Raw genomic sequence first — 23,783 nt, 5'->3', positions numbered from 1 at the left:
AGGTAATTTAATAGAGACCAGAGTTTTGAGTTGATCACGTTTTGCCATCTTTTGCCTGGATCGATCAACAGCTCTCTTCTAGTTCTCATCCTGAAACACAGAACTGTAGAAATGATATCCATTATGCAATCACACTCCCCTTGTCGCTCACAATGTTGGATGTGTGGTGCTGGCTGGGAGTTTGCTCATTTGTATTACCTCCTCAAGACTAGCTAGACTTGAAAACAATTTCATTAAACTCATCCTTACAATTTTGTCCATTTGAACCACAATCTGTACCAAATGCCTTAGGGTAGTTCTTTAAAGGAAACACACATGCACACACACACACACACACACACACACCTATAATCAATGCTTGTGGAAACAACAATTAAGAGATGAAAAAAAATCATTGTTTGGGTAAATCTGCTGCATAAGACTTCTTAAAATTGTTGAAAATCAATGATATATATATATATATATATATATATATATATATATATATATATATGCAAGGATATAGGAGTTTCTAATAAGGACAAAGATACTACCCTTTAAACTTTTTTTAAACCCATGTCAAATCACAAAATTAAGAATAATTACTTATTATTTTTAAAACCACTGAGTTATGACTTAGTTAAATTGACAGATAACTATCAGAAAAATTATGTGACTAATTTTATCCAAATATGGCATATATCAATGGAAACTAGATCATCAGAGAGTTGATGGAAAATTTCTGTTATTGCTTAATTTAAGTTTTCCACGAACTTTTGAAACCCCCTTATACACACTAATTAAACAGTATTATATGTGATAATATCATAGCAGTTATTATTTATTTTTGTCCTTTTTGACCTTTAACAACCAGTACTCTACTTTTGATGTATCTTTCTTAGCACAGTCCTAGGTGAAAGGCCTTATTTTCCTTCCTTATCTTTTGTTCTTCTATTTTTGGTACTAGCTACTATCTTCACTCTAATTTTCTTCATGGGAAGTCAAAAAATACTTGGTGGTGGTCCAACAATTGTGTACAAGGAGATTAAACTAAAAAATAGCTATTATGCATATTAAATATTTCTTCGGTAAAATTTCTAGGTCCAAGTTGCTCTATTTATACATAAAAGTAAAACAAACAAAGGCTTTAAATGGATAAAGAGTAGGTGTTCTATAGTACTAAAATAGTTAAAGGGGTCTTCTAAAGCTTCAATGTTGTCAGAGTTCTTTTCACAGCAGTCAATGGTTTAAGTTTTACAGCGCATGAAATTATAGCCTGTGTTGTCCTGGAGATGGCTCCACAAGAACAAGAAGGTCTGTTGATAGGATTAATCTGACCTAATTCTCTCTTTGTCTTTCTGAAGAGTTCTGAACACCACTCCATCTCAAAGGTTCTTGTGAGGCAAATCGATGACAGGTGGAAAAAGTCTCCCTTTGGGGCAAGTCAGTGTCGCTAATTTTCCACTTTGGCATTGGGACTTTAGCACATGCCATTCCACCACAGGTGGGGCTTTTATTGCTCAGCCAGCTAGTGACAATGGTGCAGTGGTTAAGATCAGCCCAAGCAGCCCCTTGGAGGCATGCTTAATGTGAGACAATCTGTGACTGTAAAGCATGTGATTATTATAGGTGAATTATATAAAAGTCTATTTGCTGAGTGAATTTGAAACGAGTCTGAACAGGGAGCTGAGGCACTCATATTGAAATATATTTACACTTTTCAAATTTTGTTTGTGTCTAAACTTTACTCATCCGTTGACTCTCCATGTTATACAAGGACTTTTATCCATTACATTTCCTCCAAGGAATATTTGATGCCATCTCATTAGTCTTCAAAAGAGACTTGGAAGGCACAAACAATTATCGCTATTCCCCTTTGACAGATAAACAAAAATCAAATTGAAGAAGAAACCACATCAATTTTTCCCCTAGATCAATCCAAGAAGTCACTGGCAAAATCAAGAAGGGTTTGAATATCTCTTGAGGCTCATGTATACAACGTGAGACACAGGGCAACACAAAAGCAAACACAACTGCAAATCAGCTGTCAATGGAGCCTAAGTGTCTTTGCTCCTATGGACACAGGAGAAACAGGAACAACAACAAAATAATTCAAACATGATTTTTCCAATGTGTCTCTTTTATGTTTATCCTACTAATAAGATAAACAAATCAGCAATCACTATAAAAAAGTGTATGTGCTTGTATTTTAACTAACAATTCTCTCAGGAACATCTTAGGCCCCTCGTTAGCTTAATTACCCTCCTTTGAAAAACACTTATTCTGTACTGATCATTGTTCTATAACTTAATTAATGTTTCGAGGACAACAAAATTACAATAGGGGAAGATTTCAATATTGGAAAATGAACAAATGTTGCAAATGTTATATATTTTGAGTTATATAATTTCTATGGACATGAACCAACATTAAAATTTTGTATTTTATGGGTTTTTGTGTGAAATTGCAGGCTCTTGGTTGTAGATGAGAGATGTAGAGAGCTTGAAGTAATGTCTCTCATCAGCAGACATGAAGGAAGAGCAGGAAAACAGCAAATTGGCTTCTTTTCTAGAACTCATGAAAAAAGGGGGGAAAAACCTAGAAAAACAATTAACTCTAAAATGAGCTAGAAAGACAGAAGAAGATTCTAGCATTTTCTATTTGGAGGAATATACTTTGGAATTCCATGAAGGCTGGTAAGGTGATTAAGCTACAAACATTTAATAATTCCTAAAGGACAAGAGTGTGCAGAGATATGGAGGTGATGGGGAGGGTACCCCTTGCAGGTTTTACTCTAGAGATGAAAACATATGATCAAGGGAAGATAAGGAGAATAATTTCTTTAGGCAGAAAGAATGTGATTTACTCAAAACTTCAATTTCTCCAAAGAGGTGGAAAACATCAGTAAGAGCATCAATGAAGGTAACGCACACCTGTTAATTTGAATTGACCTAAAATAAAAACGGATTTTTCAGATAAAAATGTATACTCTCATATATAATTTTCATAACAAATAAAATTGAAGTTTTGGCAATAATGGCAATGAAAGCTGGGAGGAATTATTTTAGAAGATACTGTTATATGTTTTCAAAATACAGACAAAATCATATGATATTATTTCTGAATATTTAAAATTATGTAAATATTTATTATTTAAAATATTTCATGTAAACCTAGGATCATCATTTAAATACTTCAGGAACTAAAGATGGGTAGGACAAATCCAATGGGAATGATAACATGGAATATTAAATATTCCTAATAAAATCAGAATAGTATCATACAAGGGCATAGGGAAACAAAATTAAAAAATGGAGCAAATAGAAACTTTCTACCAACCCAGCGTATTTTTTCAAGTCATATCATTAATCATTTTAACTATAAATCGCCACCTTAATATAATAGCTAAAATACAGGCTGTCAGATTGAGTACTAAAGAAATCTCTAAAGATTTGGTATCTATAAGAAACCCTCTTCACATAAAAGTACATCAAACAGGACTAAACAGCGAAAGGGACAGATGCAGTATTTATTTATAACCAAATAAAAGCTGGGGTTTCTTCACTAAATTTAGGCAAAGTAAAATTTAGAACAAGTAACATTTTCATGTTCAAAAAAAGGACTATTGCATGATGTCCATTTCTTCAAGAGGCCAAGGAAATCCTAATTATGTATGCAACATAAAAAGAAGCACATGACAGAATAAATATAGAAATGTATCATTTTAATTGGACACTTCAAAATTCATCCCCAAGTAATTAATAGGCCAATTAGGCAGAAATCAGTATGGATATAGAAGACCAGGGGGGAAAAAAACATGGTTTACCAAGGTGACCTGTCTTCCCTGGGTGGTCCTAACTGTTAAGAGCTCAGATACCTACAGAAAATTTAAAGGTTTGAGTTCTTCCAAAGGTGACTCGAAAGAAAGGCCTGGTGATTTTTCTGAAAAATCAGCCACTGAAAAGCCTCTAGTTGGAACACATTTCAACGCTAACACATGGGTTGACCAGGAGTCAAAGCCAATATGACTGAACTGGCTTGGCTTTAGCTTGTTTACTAAATGGACACAATTGACAATTGTATAATTACTCCCACCCAAAGCAAGACGAAAGCACATATTTCTCAAGCACACAGTGATTGTTCACCAAGGAAGCCCTTATTCTACCCAGTAGCTTAACTTCGAACAAATTCAAGTGAATGAGGACACTTCCAGATGTTGTGAAGTTCTAAGTAGGACTTCCTTGGCTTAGTCATGAATATTGAGACATAAAATCCAGCTTTATTCTACTTGGAAGTGGCAACTGAAGGCTTTTACTCTAAGAGAGGAATTAGCGCAGGGATGTGGATGTCTTCCGCCTGCATTCTGTTTCAAAAAAACATTTGAAGACTGGGAACTGAAAGAGGGAAGGATAAAAAAAAGCACAGAATGCAACACATATGTATATTATCTTCTTGAGGCTACCATGACAAATACTTTAAACTGTATAATTATAAGAACAAAATGTATTATTAAACAATTGTGGAGTCTGAAAGTCGGAGTTCAGGGTGTCAGAGGGACTTTGCATTCTTCCAGTTCTAAAGGAAGATCTTTCCTCCACTCTTTGAACTTCTGATTGTTGCCATCGCCTCTTTGTTCCATTGCAGTCAATACCAACTCACAGTGATGCTATATGACAAAGTAGAACTGTCCCCAGAGGAGTTGCTGGGCTTTCATTCTGACAGGGACATACTTGCAAGTCTTTACCCAGACCAGTGGAGTCGCTGGGATGTTCTAACTTCGGACCATCAGTGAAGAGCTGAGCTAAACCACTGTACCACCAGGTTTTAATTGCCCCAGGCATTTCCTAATATTTCCAGATGAGTTTACACGGACCACTTCTCCCTGATATCTCTGTGCCCTGTCTCATCTTTCAGAACAGCGGTACTCAACCTGTGGGTCGCAATGCCTTTGGGGCTCGAAGGAACCTTTCACAGGGGTCACCTAAGACCATCAGAACATACTTATTTCTGATGGTCTTAGGAACAGAGACATCGCTTCTTTATCCGTCTCCAGGTGGGCCCGCCCACGAGCAGGTACACCCATATATGAGTACCTGGCATGAAGACTGTTACCCATGCTACACCATGCTTCAAGACAAATTTCCATTTATTTGTAATTAAAAATAATTATTTCCCCCACTTCTCTGCCGTCCATCTCCCAGGGAGGAGGTCACATGTGGATCCTTGGGAGACTCCGGATAGGGCAAGATATGACAAAATAACAATCTATAAATTATCAAGGGATCGTGAGGGAGGGGGGAGCATGGAGGGAGGGGGAAAAAAAGAGGACCTGATGCAAAGGGCTTAAGTGGAGAGCAAATGCTTTGAAAATGATTAGGGCAAAGAATGTACAGATGTGCTTTATACAATTGATGTATGTATATGTATGGATTGTTATGAGTTGTATGAGCCCCTAGTAAAATGATCTTTTAATAAAAGAGAGAAAAAAGAAAAGAAAAGAAATAAATTTTTAAAATAAAATAAATAAATATTTCACAATATATAATTACATATTGTTTTATGGTTACTCACTACACTTTAATGATGTTCAAGTTTTAAGAATGAAAATACATCCTGCATATCAGATATTTATATTATGATTCATAACAGTAGCAAAATGACAGTGATGAAGTAGCAACGAAAGTAATTTTATGATTGGGGATCACCACACCATGAGAACCTGTATGAAAGGGCCGCAGCATGAGAAGGGTTGAGAACCATTGTTTTTGAAGGACACTGTTTACATATGTTGTCTGTAGTTATGCAAAATAGAAATAGTCGGTATTGAAGTAGCTAGGATTATTAGAGTCACATCTGGAGACAGCTAGGAGAAGTTAAGCGAATCTATAAATGATTACTCCCCCTGAGTCAGAATCAATCCAACGGTAATTGGCTTGATTGTAGATTAAATTGTGCCACCCCAAATGTGGGGTAAAATGCCTGTGGCTGTAGTCCTTCTGGTGGAAATAAGGTTTTCTCTGTTGGGTAACTTAGAGCATCCCTGAGTAGCAGAGGAAGTGCTGGGGGTTTGGTACTCATTCACAGAGCTGTTACCCTAACCACAGTGGGAGGCAGGGATGGAGAGTGAGAGAGTTAAGGTTTTGTGTGCCAACCTGGCCAGTAAACACATGTGAGATTAATTGAAGGGCAGAGAGATAAATGGCTTGGTGAGCCTTGCCTTTCAAGTCCTGAGGTCTCTTACCTTGTGATGGTCGGACCAGGGTGCAGCTGCCTTAGCCAGTTCCCTGCTTCAGCTGACAAGGTTCACTTCCTGTAAGACATCCCTGAGGAGAAGCCCTGGGTGCTAGAGCAACTGCATGGAGATCCCTGCCAGTGCTGAGATGCTTACACATCCGCAGATCCAGTTTTCCTCTTGCAGTTGGTGTCATTGTGTGTGTTTTGTGAGATGAAGGAGGACTTGGTAGATTGGTGTGGGACATATGGGCTAATGTTGGACTGATGGGCTTGAGCAGCACTGTGTTGGGATGCTTTTTTAATGTGCACTTACCCTTTATATAAAACTCTCTTAAACATATGCGTTCATGTGGATTCGTTTCTCTAATGTACCCAGACTAACACAGCAAGCAAATAGGCAGACAGGGCTGGAGGGTCCACACAGAGAGGAAGTACTACGAGTGACAGGATTTCTGAGAAGAAATTTCAACAGCCTGGGGAAATTATAAATCTTAAATAGCCGGCACGGTGCCCTTGGGTTAATTTTAAACTCCAAAGTCAGCAAACCCCTTTTTACTCACGCTGTGACTTGCTTAATTCCTTGCCAATGTTCTTCCAAAACCCTAGCCCGTGGAGGGCCCTGAGAGGGCTGAGAGATGTGACCAGACTCCAGATTGGCCCATTCGTGAGACCGGAGACACTGGCAGACAGGTACCCACATGAAGATTAAAACCCTGAGAGAGACTTGCTCAGGTGACAACTGAGTTGACCCACCCCACCCCCCATCCCCATTGCATCGGGTGCTTTTTCTTTATCAAATTACTTCTCAGTTGCAAACTGAGCAGATTAGATGCAGAGATGCACAGACACAAGGACAGAGTGATGCTGCATTGAGATTGTACAATTGAGACATTAGAGGAGAGACTCACTGAAGGAATGGCCTTTCTGAGGTCCTGATTTAATCAGCCACCAGAACTTATAAAAATCAATTTTTTTTCTCTCTCTAACACCTTCCACATACGATATTTATTTTATAGCAACAGCAAAACACTAATAATTTACCTCATCTAGACCTGGCCAAAAGACTAGATTTCATACTTACATCAGCTACAAAGACCAATTAAGTTGGGGATAATCCTCATTTAGGGTTGAATCTTACATGTCACAGTACTTTCTGGCAAGTTATATCAGCTTTGTTACAAAGACAATATAGAAATGGATATTTGCTCATTGTGCTATGACTAGAATCTCTTCAATTCTTATATTGACTTTAGTTCTCCCTAGGAAGTTAGTGGCAATTCAGAAATTAGTGGCAAAGAAATGCAGTGTTTAATACTGCCTACACTTGGTATAAAAATGATGTTTTCATTAAGAGCACATTTAGTGAAGGACAAAATAGTCCTATATATCAGCTGTAAAATCTCGTGAGATGAAGATTTTGAAAAGCCTCTGGTTGCAAGGAAATGCATGCAGAGTAAACGCTGAGAAAATCAATATTTTTTTCAGACAAAAAAATATCTTTTGCCATATCTAGTCACATTTCATTGCTCTACATTATGTGGTTTGAAAATTACTTTTAGACCAAACTAAGGCATTTTAGAAGATAAAAAGAAAGGCATAGTATTTAAGTAACATATTTTCCTCAGTTTGTTCTTATTTTGTTTACAAACAGATAAATGTGGGTTTCATTCTTCCTCTAATCCAGGTGGCATGAGGGATGATGAAATCCATTCAGACAAATATAGAGAATAACATAAATTGAGAGTAAGAATAAAAAAATAAGAAAATATTTCTGATGTCGTCCAGCAGTGTTTCCATGTTATTTTATATTTTATTTATAGTAAGCCATTACTGCTAAAAGAAAAGTTATATTTCAGGTGATTTTCATAATAAAAATGTTACATGTATAATATTTATATGCCTTAATTGGTGACCAGTTTGGAAGAATAAATAAAGAATGACAGTTCTTTATTTATTTAAAAAATTTTTTAAAAATGACATTTGATGTTCAGCTAAATTCAGTTATTGTTTTAAAGTATATGTGCACACAGATGATATGAATACTATGTATAATAAAAAGGATCATTTCCTAGAATATATGAAGTAGCCAAAATATGAAAATTGCAAATAGAATATTTTAAAAGGCTGTATGTCGTGAATATGTAATCCATAACAAAGGAAGAAGAATGGCCCGTTAAATATATGAGACACGGGAATACAATATGTACTAAAATATGTATCATATGACTAACACAATATAATTAAAATTATAATCTTGTTATAGCCTATACTTATCAGCAAAATATAAAAAATAAAAATAAAATAAAATAATAAGTATTCATTTCCTATTGAGAATTTAGAAGGAAATCCTACACTATCCAAAAGGAAAAAAAATAAGACATAAAGCTCATGTAGAACACCTGGTAGAAAGGGAAATTGTATATTCTACAACACAGCTATTTTGTGTCCAGTCCTATACTCAGAAGAATTCATAAAAAGTATAATACTCAAGACTCTACTAAAAGGAGGCTCAGTGAAACAGCATAACTATCCTAAAAGAGTGCAAAGAATCAGTGAAGCTGTACAGCAGCAAGAATGAGGTTGAAGTGATGGAAAGAGTGTTTCAAATGCTTTGTCATTTCTCATTATAAACCAATTAATTCAAGAAAATAATTAAGTATATCAATTTTCAAGAAGGAAGACATGTTTAATTTCTCTATACTTTTCAATATTTTTTAAATGGATTTCAAAATAGAATAATAAAAATCAGTCAAACAAGCATCCAACAGACTTTTATTTATTTTTTTAAACATTTTATTAGGGGCTCATACAACTCTTATCACAATCCATACATATATATATATATCAATTGTATAAAGCACATCTGTACATTCTTTGCCCTAATCATTTCCAAAGCATTTGCATTCCACTTAAGCCCTTTGCATCAGGTCCTCTTTTATTTCCCCTCCCTCCCGGCTCCCCCCTCCCTCATGAGCCCTTGATAATTTATAAATTATTATTTTGTCATATCTTGCCCTATTTGGCATCTCCCTTCACCCCCTTCTCTGCTGTCTGTCCCCCAGGGAGGTGGTCACATGTAGATCCTTGTAATCGGTTCCCCCTTTCCAACCCACTCACCCTCTACTCTCCCAGTATCGCCCCTCATACCCCTCGTCCTGATGGTATAATCCACCCTGGATTCCCTGTGCCTCCAGCTCCTATATGCACCAGTGTACAACCTCTGCTCTATCCAGTCTTGCAAGGTCGAATTCGGATGATGGTAGTTGGGGGGGGGGGGTGAGGAAGCATTCAGGATTTGGGGGAAATCTGTATTCTTCATCGGTACTACCTCGCACCCTGACTGACTCATCTCCTCCCCTAGATCCCTCTATGAGGGGAGCTCCAGTGGCCGACAAATGGACTTTGGGTCTCCACTCTGCAGTTCCCCCTTGATTCACTATGGTATTTTTTTTTCTTTTTGGATGATGCCTTATACCTGATCCATTTGGCACCTCGTGATCACACAGGCTGGTGTGCTTCTTCCATGTGGGCTTTGTTGCTTCTGAGCTAGATGGCCACTTGTTTACCTTCAAGCCTTAAGACCCCGGACACTATCTCTTTTGATAGCCGGGCACCATCAGCTTTCTTCACCACATTTGCTTATGCACCCGTTTGTCCTCGGTGATCTTATCATGGAGATGTGCAGCCAATGATATGATTTTTTGTTCTTTGATGCCCGATAACTGAAACCTTCGGGACCACGTGATCACACAGGCTGGTGTGCTCTTCCATGTGGGCTATGTTGCTTCTGAGCTAGATGACCGCTTGTTTATCTTCAAGCCTTTAAGACCCCAGACACTATCTCTTTTGATAGCCAGGCACCATCAGCTTTCTTTACCACATTTGTTTGTTCACCCGCTTTGGCTTTAGTGGTTGTGTCAAGAGGGTGAGCATCATAGAATGCTAATTCAAAAGAAGAAAGTATTCATGCATTGAGGGAGTGCTTGAGTTGAGGCCCAAGGTCCTTCCACCACCTTAATACTAAACCTATAATATAGACACATAGATCTATTTCCCCATCCTCATATATATATTTGCATGTACATGTCTTTGTCTAAACCTCTATAAATGCCCTTTGCCTCCTAGTTTTTTCATCCATCTCCCTTGACTTTCCTCCTGCCCCACTACCATGCTCCGTCCCCACCTGGGTTATAGCTATACCTCTTCTTTACGTAACCTTACCCTTGATCATTCCCTACCAGGCCTGCCACTCCCCCCTCACCACCAATTTGGGTCCCCTGTTGTTCCCTTGTCCCTGGGATTGTTAATACCACTTCCATACCCCCTCCACCTCCCCCTATCCCAAGCCCCCCCGGAACTGTTGGTCCCATTGTTTTTCCTTCAGATAGTTCATCCAGCCTGTCTTATTTAGACAGACCTGTGAAGATAATAACATGCACAAAAACAAGACAGAGGAAAACAAAGCAATAGTATACAACCAGACAACAAAACAACAACAGCAAACCACTGACAAAGAACAACAACAACAACAAAAAACACATAAAGAAAGAAAAGCTTGTATTTAGTTCAAGGATCGTTTGTTGGCCCTTAGGAGTGTTTTCCAGTCCAGTTTGTTGGGGCACCATACCCTGGCTCCAAAGTCCACTTTCAGCATTCCTTGGGGACCTTGCCACTCCATTCCCTTGCTGTTCCGCTGCACTCCCCCAGTGCTTTGCCTCGGTGTGGTGGGTTCATGTCAGGTGCCGTTTGCACACTGTTTGGGGGCACTAACCCATCCAAGGGGAGGGTATTGTTTATATCTCCACAGGGAAAGTGGTACCAGACTTTAACCCAGTGCCGAAAGGTGTGAATGCAACATCCAGGCATGGAGTAGGGAACCAGTGGAGAGGTCTGGGAGGCTGGCCTCAGCACCCAAAATTAAGTGGATGCCTGCCCCTCCCCAAAAATAATTTGTTTCAAATGACGACATTGATTCTGCAGCTCCGGGAGAGGGACATATCTGATCAGAGCACACGGGAGCAGATGAAGGGGGAGGAGGAGAGAGTGGAGCACAGCCTGGCCCACCAGGCCATGAGGATGATGTTCCTGATTAGAGCAGCCAGTCCACAGAGAGGACAACATGGCTGGCCCCACTGTGAGTCATGATGTCCCTCAGTGACCAATGGTGCTACAGGGGACAGCACCAGACTTTTATTTTTAAAAGAATTGAAGTAGAAGTCAACACTGAGATTATTTGAAAGCTATCACAGTCTTAAAATTTTTATTGTGCTTATAAAATAAATGTCTATTTATTGAGAATTATGTACTCTGATTAATGTTGAACTGAATCAAAACTTTCACTCATTAAAACTTTGAGAAAACCAATAAGACTGGGAAAACTTAAAATAATACAAACAAGTTTGTTTGTAAAAGTATTAAAGTTATCTGTTAAAAGGTTACTTGTAAAATAATATAAAGCAAAATTGTGTCTAAAACATTTGGAAAAAAAATAGATGAACCCAAATTAAGAAAATTGAGGATCTTAATTAAAAATACAATTTCTCCCAATATAATTGATCAAACAGGTAAATATAATTTTCTCTAGAATTATAAAAGGAGCTAATATCAGCTCCTCATTTTTCTTCACATCAGGGACTGAAGTAGAAAGCAAATGTTTTGAGAACAATGATGGCAACAAATGTGCAGTTTTCTTGACACAATGGATGTATGTATGGATTATGATAAGAATTGTACAAGCCCACAATAAAATGATTTAAAAAACAAAACAACAAAAAAGGAGCTAATAACTGAAAAAATACTCTTTCATTAGCTCAAAATTCTCCAGGTTGAATATCTATTATGGCATGATGTATTTCTCTTTTCAAAATATCACTGAGGCAAAAATCAAGTTGTTGGTTGGACTTGATTTTTCTCTCAAAAATCTTGAGTGTGGGGATGACATTGTACTTCAAAACTACTCTGAAATCTGGCCCCTTTTGTGTACTTGTAAATGCAGACTGCAGGTCATGCGTTCCTTGCTAGTTATAGTATACTGCTATATTGTAAAAAGGTAAAAATCAAGGCTGTGGGATTTCTTATCCAATTTGTATGCTGAGCAAATCATCCAAGAATCTGAGCTTATGAAGAAGAACATGGCATCGCTATTGGAGGATGTCTCTTTACTTAACAACCTTTGGGCCACAGTGCTCAATATACGTCTTTAAATATCGAAAGCACATATGTCACTCTGAAAACTACGAGATGCCCAACCCAAGCCGGAGAACTTTAAATTACATGAGTGTGTACGCTAGACAATGAATACAGAATAACAGTTATGATGTTCTCGAGAATATTAAAATACGATGTACTGTCAGGTGAAATTAAATGGTATGATTGATTAGAAAAGATCAGTCAAACCTGCTGCGTAAGACCTTGTTTGTGCATTCAAGCTAAAGATGTCATTCAGGAATGAAAGTGTGCCTGTTGCCAGCCATGGTACTTTCACTCACCTCATGTTTGTGTGAAAATAGGCAACAAATAAGGAAGGCAACAGAGGAATAGATGCATGCAAATTATAGTGCTGGCAAAGGATATTGAAGGTATGGTGGACTTCAAGAGAAAGAACAGATCTGTCTCAGAGGGCATACAACCAGAATGCTCCTTGGAACCAAGGATGGCTAGAATAGTCCTGGGAAAATGCACCATGCTCGACAAAGTGGGTGATCCTCAATGAGGTGGATTGGCAAAATGGCTCAGGGACTTCAGACATATTATCTTGAAGGCCCAGTAGCTGGAGACGCCCATCATGGTTGCGAAAGTAGAGGGCCAACAAAAAAGAGGAAAATCCTCAATGATGTTCATTGTCAAAACGGCTTCAGCCATGGGATCAAATATAATATGGATAGTGATGATGGTGTAAGATGGGGCAGTGTTTTGTTGTGTTGTATATGAAGTCAGTATGAGTCAAAACTGAGGCTGATATGGGTCACACCGGTAACACTGTATCACCAGACAGAAGAGGAGATTTACAGATGACCCTGTACAGAACGTTGCTCTGAGTTTGAATATGTAAATATTGAACCTCCCTTACAGAAGATTGAAAAATAAAATGAGGTTGAGCAATCCGTCCCAATAGAATGGCTATGTCCCTTATAACATTCACTCTTGTGTAAGTATTGAAATAACCTGGATTATGACCTAAATGTTGGGCATCATGGTTGGTAAAAATGAGGGGCAGCTAAAGAGATGAAGGCCCTTAACCAGATGGATGGACGCAGTGGCCTCCATAATGGGCTCCGGCACAGGAACAATTGCGAGGATGGCACAGGACCGAGCAGTGTGTCCCTCTGCTGGGCATGGAGTCGCTGTGGGTTGGAGCAGAATGGTTGGCACCTAACCCCAACATAACTTAAAGGATGAGCTGTGGCGAAAGCGTTGGTCAGCTCCTCAGAGACTTAAAAAGGATCACTAACAGAGCATGAAGGACAAGAAAGTGTGATGTAGAGAATCATGGACAAGACTCTCAGAAAAACGTACAGGATGAATATACCTGTGTAGCTTTACAAAAAATGTTCCTAAACTGAACCTCAAATAGGGCGCTACTTTCTGAGCATAACAGGCAGCTTCTTTAAAAAAATCATTTTATTAGGGGCACATACAACACTTATCTCAATCCATGCATACCTCAATTGTGTAGAGCACATTTATACATTCATTGCCCTCATCATTCTCAAAACATATGCTCTCCACTTAAGGCCCTGGCATCAGGTCTTCATTTTCCCCTCTCCCTCCCAACTCCCCTCTCCCACCTGAATCCTTGATAATTTATAAATTATTACTTTGTCATATTTTACACTGTTTGATGTCTCCCTTCACTCTCTTTTCTGTTGTCTGTCCCCCAGGGAGGAGGTTATATGTAGATCTTTGTACTCGGTTCCCACTCTCGACCCGACCCTCCCTCCACCCACCAGCACCGCCACCCTCACCACTGGTAACAGGCACCTTTTGGATGACGTGTTTATTACATTGGATTCCTTCCACCCTGGTGAAAATAGTAATTAGATCTATGAGGAAATGTTTAAATATATATATATATATATATATATATATATATATATATATATATATATCACAAACTAATCAAATCAAAATATCTCTTGCATGCATAAAATTGCTAGATGAGTCACTATTATTTAACTTAAAACATGCTAGATTAAGAAAAATGACTTCTTGGCAAAGAAGTAAAGAAATGGAGCTTATCTATTGAATTAATGGAAGATTCCAAATACCTCATTATCTAGAACCCCTGAGTTGATAGAGATGAGATATACTACTTTAAAGCCTGAATAAAGAGTTGACTAATGACCAATTCCTTAGCAGTTTTAGATGCTACCCTATAGGGTGTGGTATTTTTAAACCAGAAAGGCAATCTCTGGTGCCATTTCCTTGTAGTCAAAATACACAAAGTAAGGAAGCAAGAGGTCCACCAACCGTGAATGTTCCTTTTTGTTTTACATCGTGTTGTTTCGGGGCCATCAAGATGGTTCTGACGCATCATGACCCTATTTGCGATAGGGCGAACTATTACCCAGTCCTGCCCCATCCGTAAAATTGTTCTTATGTTTGTTTGACATTATTACAATTCTGTGTCAATTCATCTTGTCCGGGGCCTTTGTCTTGTTTGCTGCCCCACCACTTCACTATGTCTGATATCTTTATGAAAAGCAGCAGAAATAGAAAGCAAACTGAAATTCACTATACTCAAGTTATTTTCTATTCATAGTGTAGCCCTGCCCCTGTGGGTGCCCAAGGATATAAATCTATTGGAGCAGAGATCCTCACCTGTTCTTGCTGATTTGTTGGCAGGTTCATATTGCTGACCTTGAAAGTTAACTCAACTTGTAACCTGCTCCATTTCCAGGGGTCCTTATGAAAACTAAAGAAGCTATATGTTTCATGACAACGATTTTGTTTTGCTTTTATTTTACTTGGATACAAATACTGGATATTAGCATCTTCACAGAAGAGCTATGTTTTTATAATTAATTTTATGTGTCTGGGCAAGATAGTAGTCAAAGAAACGTCGAGTTCCTCCATCAGTGAGAATGTATTTCTTGATTGCATAGCTTATTCCACCAAACTTACCTTTCCTCCATAATATTCTGCATTTATCATGCGTTACACGATATAGGGACCCGTGTGCTAGTATCTTATTCCTTCTGATAGAGTATAAAATTATCCAAAACAGATTTTCTCATTCCAATCAGATGAAGCAGCAGTATTCCTCACAGACCTTTAAGCATACTGACTACACAGCAACTAGGAATCGTAATGAGTCATAGAAGATGATGCGATTTTAGGTTAAATATTTGCTAATGGAAACCTTTAAAAGTGCTTACTTCCATCATCCAAATAAAATGCGTGATCTTATGTTTAGCTTTTGATAGTTCTTAACAGTGCTACAATGTCTTCAGGAAAGAAACAATTAAAATACAAATTACATTGTATTTATGCAAACTATGTATATAGTAGCATCACTCAATAACAGATTCACTTTGGGTTAACCGAAATAGAAAAGGGCCGGTGAAGGACAATGCAAAGAACTGTAATCATGAGTAATGCCACGGAAGGGGATCCAAAGTGAAGGGGAGATTAAAAAGCGACACTGAATTGCTCTAAGAAGAGGAAGAGGGAAATGTGATAAAATAGAAGCATATTGAGTAAAAAATAGAACAAAGTAGAGATACAGAAATTCTTCTCTTTTACCCTTTCTTATAATTCAAGGACAGTGGATAAAGCCACTGAGTTTAGAAGATGAAAATGGAAGGATATTTTTCCTCCACTTAGAGGACATTCTTACCAATTAGTTTTCATGTTTATTCCTGTTCTTATTTGGGGAACACAATCATCTCCATGCTCCTATATCCCCATATTTGATTGATTGAATGTTAGATATTTAAAGGCTGTTAGAAGATCTTCTGGTTTAACAACTGTGACCTAAATAAACAGAAACTGATGTGCAAAGAAGTTTTACTTGTCTGCCTTCAGACACTAATTAGTCCTAGAGCTCTTTCTAGAGGACAGGTTTTTATTTCAAGGTGTTTGAAGATATGCTTTTTGTAAGCCTTAGATACATCCAGAACGGTTACTTTATGTTATAATTTACATATTCAATGAGTATGTATGCACACAAGCATACGCAGTATTTATATATATATAAAAATCCTGATCGTTCCAAATATGGATTATATTTTTTTTCATGTCTAGCTTTAAATTCAACCTACTTCTGGAGCATCACATAGCCTTTGACAACAGGTACCTTGTTGCTAAAACGAGCCCTGGTTACACAATGATTGTGCATTTGATTGTCAATCACAAGGTCAGCAGTTTGAACCCACTGGCCTCTTCTCTGCTTTAGTAAAAATTTTAAGACTTATAGATTGAATTCTCCTTGGGCCTGAACCTGCTGATACCTTAATATTTGACTTTCAGAACATTAAGATTTCAAACTTCTTCACTAATTCTAGGAGGGGGAAAGAAAGAAAGAAAAAAGGTCACTCCAATAACATTTTCTTGATAATCCATTGACAACAGATAGCTCACAGACAATACTCATAATTATGGAGTACATTAAGAACGTTGATATTAGGCTTCAGTGAGTCAGCTCGGATTCATAGCCCCAATGTACAGCAGAAAAAAAGACTTTCTGCTCCTGTGCCATCATCCCACTAGTTGTTATGCTTAAACCCATTGTTGCAGCCACTGTGTCCCTCTTTCTGAGATCTATTTTTTTCGCTACTTCTCTATTTAATCAAACATGATATCCTTTTCATCTTCTGATAGCATCTTCCAAGTAAGATGAAGTCTCATTAGGGATTGGTTAGGGATTAAGTCTAGTAGACCCCCTGGGTAAGGGTAGGGTTGGGGCCCAATCTATGAATCATGCCTTATGACACCTCTTTGGAGGTGTGGCCTTTTTTATGGAAGAGAGAAATCAAACAGAGTTGAGGTATCTCTTTGGCCCTTCACCTTCAGCCAGAGCTGGCTCTTGTATCTGGTTCCTGGATGTCCTGCTCTGTCACCTGCCAATCTCAGGATACTTCAGCACAGTAGCAATGGTGGATTCACCTGGCCAACTTTGGATTCAAAATACCCTGCATCTGCCAAACCCTACTCTGCCCCTTACCCCAATCATCATCCTGCATCCTGATCATCAGCTTTCCAGAGTCAGGAAAAGCTAGACTTGATCAGTACTGGATTTACTGTTTTCTATAACTGTAAAATTCATTTCTTGATGTAAATCTCTTTCTATATTCAACATATACAAAAAAATCACTGGTTTTGATGCTCTGGAGAACCCAACCTAACACTTTTTACCTTCTGGCTCTACTTCCAGACAGTCCGTGGTAATTTTGACCTTCTTTGCCAGTGCCATGATTCAACTGTATCAATTCTTCTTCAGTCTTCTTATTCAACGTCCAACTTTCTTAGTCATATGAAACTAATTGAAAATGCCATGCTTGGATCAGCTGCACCCTAGCCAATAAAAGAACATTCTTGCCTTTCAACATTTTTAACGAAGTCTTGTGCAGCAGATTTATCCAACCAAACACCACTTGATTTCTTGATTGCTGCTTTTATGAGCATTGATTATGATCCAAGCAAAATAAAATCCTTGACCATTTCAATATTTTCTCCATTTATTATGGTGCTGCCTCTGAGTCCAGCTATGAAGATTTTGGTTTTCTTGACATTGAGTTGTAATCTATACTGAAGGATAACTTCCATGATCTTCATCAGCAATTGCGTTAAGTCCTCCTCACTTTTCCCAAGTGAGGTTGTGTCTTCTGCATATCACAGATTGTTAATAAAAAACTTCCTTCCAAACAATGCCTCCAATCATTTCTTTATAAGGGAAGTTGCCAGGTTACAAATTCAATATCATAAATTGCAGGTCTTCAATCAAGAGTGCCTTTTCTCAAGAAAGCCCACAGGTTTCTGGTCCTCGGGCCCTTCAGCCATCTGGATAATGTTGTCACTGCTGCTGCTTCTCCTCCACTTCTCTCCTGTCTAGTTTCACACTTCTGTGTCCAAGATCAAGGTGATTCAGTACTTGGATCTCCAAGTCCAAATAACACACTTCACATTTGACTCTTCTCTCTTAAGGATCTTGAGACATTCATCTCTATTTCTGAAATGACTTGTTTTATACCTAATAGGGTGGCAATATTGACCAGTCACCATGTTAGAGTCGTCTGTACTCTATTTGCATGCTCCCAATTTAATTATTTTATAGGCGTTACAATTATGTCTAGGAGAATTATACATCGCTACGCTATTGTATACTTCATAATAATTTCTTTTTTTACCAATTTTCTGTCTACCTCCTAGATAATAATTGTATTATTTTTGCAATAATGTCTGTTTATATTTTCAAACCTAAAATCAAGTAGGATGTTCAATCTTCAGCTCTGCTCAACAAACATTAAATAGCTAGAGAGACAAATGATGATTTAATCACCACTCTGTACAGCTATTCTTTTATAGCATTTTCAGGACAATTACAATTCGAGTTAAAGTCTCCTTTTAATGATAGTATAGATTGTCTTTGATAATACTATACACTCCTTTTCATTGTCACGTGTCTTGAAGGGTGCCTTGTAATTTTTGTTCTTCTTTACTGATGTTACACTACATGTTATTAATTATTTGACTAATGGAATGTCAACATAAATGAAGAAGTAACATTTCACTGGTCCTTTGTATAAAATATTAGAAATATTTTATTTGTTACTGTGATAGGTAGGTTTATTGCTCCATCCTGGCCAATAAGAATATGAGGGATTAATAAGGTCATAGTTTGATTGGAGGGCAAAGGGAGAAATGGATCGGCAAGCCCCTCCTCTCTCTCTCTTGTTCTCTGGTGATCAGACCAGTGTGCAGTTGCCTTAGCTAGTTTTCTTCCTCAACTTGTGAGCTATACTACCTGTGGACACCCAACCCGTGGATCGTGTCACTAGAACTTGAGGTTTCTTCAAGACCTGTTTCACCACACTGCTGGTGTATATATCGGCTTGAGCTTGGGACTGTCAGATCCTGTCATATGGCTGACTATTGGTGCCCTGCCCTGCTGTTTTCTGCCTGTAGCCAGACTGCCTGCATTGCTCTTTGGAAGACTAGCTATCTGCTTCCTTTACTATGGACCCAGCAGCTCTCGTGAGTTGAATGTTTTCTAGTATATTAACTTTTCCATGGAAATGAATTGAACTGAGCCTTCAGTACTGCTGTATGGACTAATTAGCTGTTATATTCCTTCATTATACATATATATATGACATTTATGATATCTATCTATCTATCTAACCAAGGCATTTATGATTTTACATATGTCTAAGTGTCCTGGTTTTGTTTCTGTACAGTTACTTACCTCCGGTGCTCTTTTTCTCCACTATGAAACTAACCCAAATAGAGGCTTCTCCTATAGGTTGGTTTCTGATATGAAAAGTCAATAAAGAAGAGTTAACCAATATTCATAGCTGAAGCTTGTAATTGACAATATGAACAAGTAACATGTATTACCATAAACCTTTGATAATTTAATATTGTTAATTGAAGTTTCAAAGTTGACTTAAATGTCAATTTTAGTACTTAGACATGGTGTTTATGTACCCAAACAGCAAAAGAGCAACTAACTATATTGTGTTAGTCTGGGCAGACTAGAGAAACAAACTCATAAACACCCATATATGTATAATAGGGTTTTATATGCAAGAGGAATTGAACCTTGAGAAAACATTCCAACCCAGTCCAATCCAAGGCCATAAGTCCAATATTAGCCCATATGTCTGATACCAATCTATAAAGTCCTCTTCAGACTCATGAAACACATGCAACACAGTCAAATGCAGGACAATCACAATCCAGTGGGTAGAAACTCTTTGGGTCCAGTGGCTTTATAATCATCTCAGCACTGGCAGGGGTCTTTCTGTGGCTTCTCTGACTTCAGATTCTGTTTGCATCCATGTGGCTTGTCTTCTGCAATGTATCCCAGGGAGTAGCAGAGAGAGATGTCTTCTGCCTCCAAGGAGGAAGTCCAAGATTTCCCAGAATTCTCAGAAAGCCATGTCCACAGAAATCACATTGGCTATCTCCAGATTGAGAACCTAGACTATACCCCTACACTCTTCATCCTTCAATTGACTCCAGATTAGGTGATTGCCACATATGTTAACAAAGAAAGCTTAGTTCTATTTTTTATTCCAAATATATGTATATATATATATATATATCCATATAAGATCAGTCTAAGAAAGTTACTCAGCCATCAGAGACAATATAACATTTGACATATTCGCAGACACTATTATCTAGTACATTTATTACATGTGGCCCAGAATGATTTTTTTGGGGGGAGGGGTGCGCGTGCAAAAATAAATAATTAAATAAAACCCCACAAGTTGAAGTTGTCATGGATTAAGTTTTTGATCTACAACCAATGTTCATGGAAACAGCAGTCAAGAGATCAAAGATGCATTGCATTTGGTAAATCAGTTATGTAAGACATCTTTAAAGTGTTGCAAAGCAAGGGTGTTACTTTGAGGACTAATGTACACCTGTCCCAAGCCATGGTATTTTCAATTGTCTCATTTACATGTGACAGGCGGACACTGAATAAGGACTACTGAGGAAGAATTGAGGTGTTTGAATTATGGTGTTGGTCAATAACATTGCAAGCACCCTGAATGCACAAAATAGCAAACAAAGCTGGGAAGAAGTCCAGCCAGAATGCTCATGAGAGGAAAGATTGACAAGGCTTCAACTCACTTATTTTGGACACTTTGTCAGGGGAGTCGAGTCCCCAGAACAGGGCATCATGTTTGGTAAAGTACCAGGACAGTGAAAAAGAGGAAGTACTTCAACACAGCAGCTGTATTGATGATCTCAAACATAAGGTCAATTTTGAGGATGGCCCAGGACTGACTGGGCAGTGTTATGGCCTACAAGCCATTTTCAAACACAGCTGGTACCTCCTTGAGTATGAGACTTTGCAACATAATTCAGAAAGACCAGTGAACGCTTGGCTTTGCAATGTAGTTCTGACAGCCTTACTCGGCAGTGTTCTGCTCCCCCATACATGAGGTCATCAGGTGTAGAAATGGACTCAGCAGGAACACTTAGTCAGTGTATGAGTTGTTTTACTGTAATAACAAAGAAACATAACAATCTTAGTTGTTTTCAACAGAAAACACATTTCTCACACTACATTTCGGTATCTCCAAGTCAAGTTTAATTGCTATGGGCTCTAATGCAGTCATTCTGCATCTGCTTACTGTGCTTCACATGTCTTCCCATTTTGAAACTCTGGATAAAGAAGAACTTCTACATGGAGTCTACTTTTCTCATGGCACAATGACACTACTGTTACAAACATGAATAACACAAAGACACCATTTAAATCTAGTATGCTTTCCTTTTAGCTTATGTGTATTACTTAAAGCAAGCCACTTAGCCAAACTTAATAGCAAACTGAGGAAGAATACAACTCCTTCTATAGAAGGGGGAGTAAGTAACTGAAGGCTGGTGGGGGTATACAATCATCTTATGGGACATGTCAAAATGTGAAATAATAATGCAAAATGATAGTATCCATTTTCCTGACCACACACATTCTCTTCTTTGACTTTCCTTCAAGCAAATACATACTCATCCTCCCAAAGGAGCTCCAGAGATGATTAATCATTTAAAGGATCAATTTTAAATCAAGAATCTCTTAATATATTCTGTTTTTTCTATGCATATATGGTTTATTGACTCAGAGAATAAGAATGCTCTCCCTGTCCTTTCATAGTTACTGTGGATTTAAATATCATGATACAGCAGTAATGCCCTTCCCCAGCTACACAAAAAAGTAGGAGAATCAAAATATACATCCCAAGACAGATTTCTATGAGGCTGAGATCAGATTTCTTCTGAGCCACCTCTAGAGCACTGTTATCACAGAGCAACCCTAAGGAACGAGTAGAATTGCCCCTTTGGGTTTCCAAGGTTGTCAGTCTTCATGGGAGTGGAAAACCCCATCCTTCTCCATTGTAACCACTGGTGAATTCAACTGCTGGCCTTGAAGTTAGCAGCCCAACCAATATCCACTACACTATCAGGGTACCTTTATCTTATTTTTAAAGACAGAATCAATGTCAGTTGAGTTAATTCTAACTCCTGACCATGAATGGGACAAACAGGTAAGTTATTAGATGTTTAATAAATGCTTGCTGATAATTAATATCATCAACAGCTGAGTTCTCATCTTCCTGAACTAGGCTAGAGACACAGGGTCTGTTTCCTCCAGTCCTGCAGGCAGGGGCCAAGGCAGGCTCCTTTTTTTTTTTTTAATTACACAGTTTTGGTCCTTCATTGGGTATTTATATCAAAACCATTTCTTCACAATGAGGGTGTCTAATGCCAAAAAATACTGTTAGGGAGGAAATAAAATAATAAAAAGGAACAAGTTTAAAAATAATGTACAAGTTATATACAGATTAAGGGACATTCAATTGGGAAAATATTATTTCAAAATTTCTCCCTATAAAAATAATTCAAAGTCCCTCCCAAGACAGCATGATGGCTTGGCCTCATGGAGAGAGAGGGCTGTCCTCTGTGGTGGCCACATCTGGACATCCTCTTGGTGCCTGGAAGCAGGAGTACAGATGACCTAGTGGGGATTGAGTCCTCATCCCAGCTGTAGGCACTGGGAGGATCTTGGGGGCTTGGCTATCTCAGAGAAAGTCAAAATAAATTACCCTTCAGAAATAGTAATGGGAAGATGGTGTCCATGTAGAAGCACCTACCCTGTGCTCCTTTTGTTTGACCAGAAAATTAAGAGCTAAGGAGGCCAAATTTGGAAGACTGGTGCTAAAAATAGATTCAGTGTACTAGGGTCTGGAAACTTCCCTCATGATTTTCCCCCACCAAGCTATTTGAGAACTAGCTGAAACAATCTACATTCACTGAGTCTGCCCACAGACTCCAGCAGAACGGCATCTACCACCCTTTTCTGTTTTCCAAGATCTGAGACCCACAGCATGCATTAATTTCCCCATGCTGCTCTCTATAGTTGGCCATCGTCCTAGGCTAGAGGACAGGCTCAGAGAACGAGACACAACATCTCACTCCAGAGTTCCCTCACAGGTATTCGCCTCGCTCTTGAATTCACAGGCTTTTCATCTCTCCTCCCCAGCCAGGAACAGAGTGATACATTGACCATCAGCTTCCCCCCTCTCCCCTGCTCTGAGTCTGCCAGTGTGGGCAAAGAGAGAAAATTAGTCACTAACTTGCAGCAACTGAAGAGGCCCTGGGATATTTACTTGTGACAGGCTGCAGATCCCCAGAGCACACCTGCAGAGCTTACAGGAGAGAGCAGGGAGTGACACAGGAGAACAGCCAAGGGAGAATTCATTTCCAGTCAGCCCCAAATCCACTTGGCTAATTTGATCCTCCTTCCCTTTGGGACAATGTAGCACAGGCCAGATACCAAGGCAAACCACAAGCCCATTATATAAAGAAACCAATCACAAGGATCTACATATAACCCCCTC

The sequence above is a fragment of the Tenrec ecaudatus genome, chromosome 2 (assembly GCF_050624435.1).
Source record: "Tenrec ecaudatus isolate mTenEca1 chromosome 2, mTenEca1.hap1, whole genome shotgun sequence".
Lineage (NCBI taxonomy): Eukaryota > Metazoa > Chordata > Mammalia > Afrosoricida > Tenrecidae > Tenrec > Tenrec ecaudatus.
Note: the sequence above shows the minus strand (reverse complement) of the source record.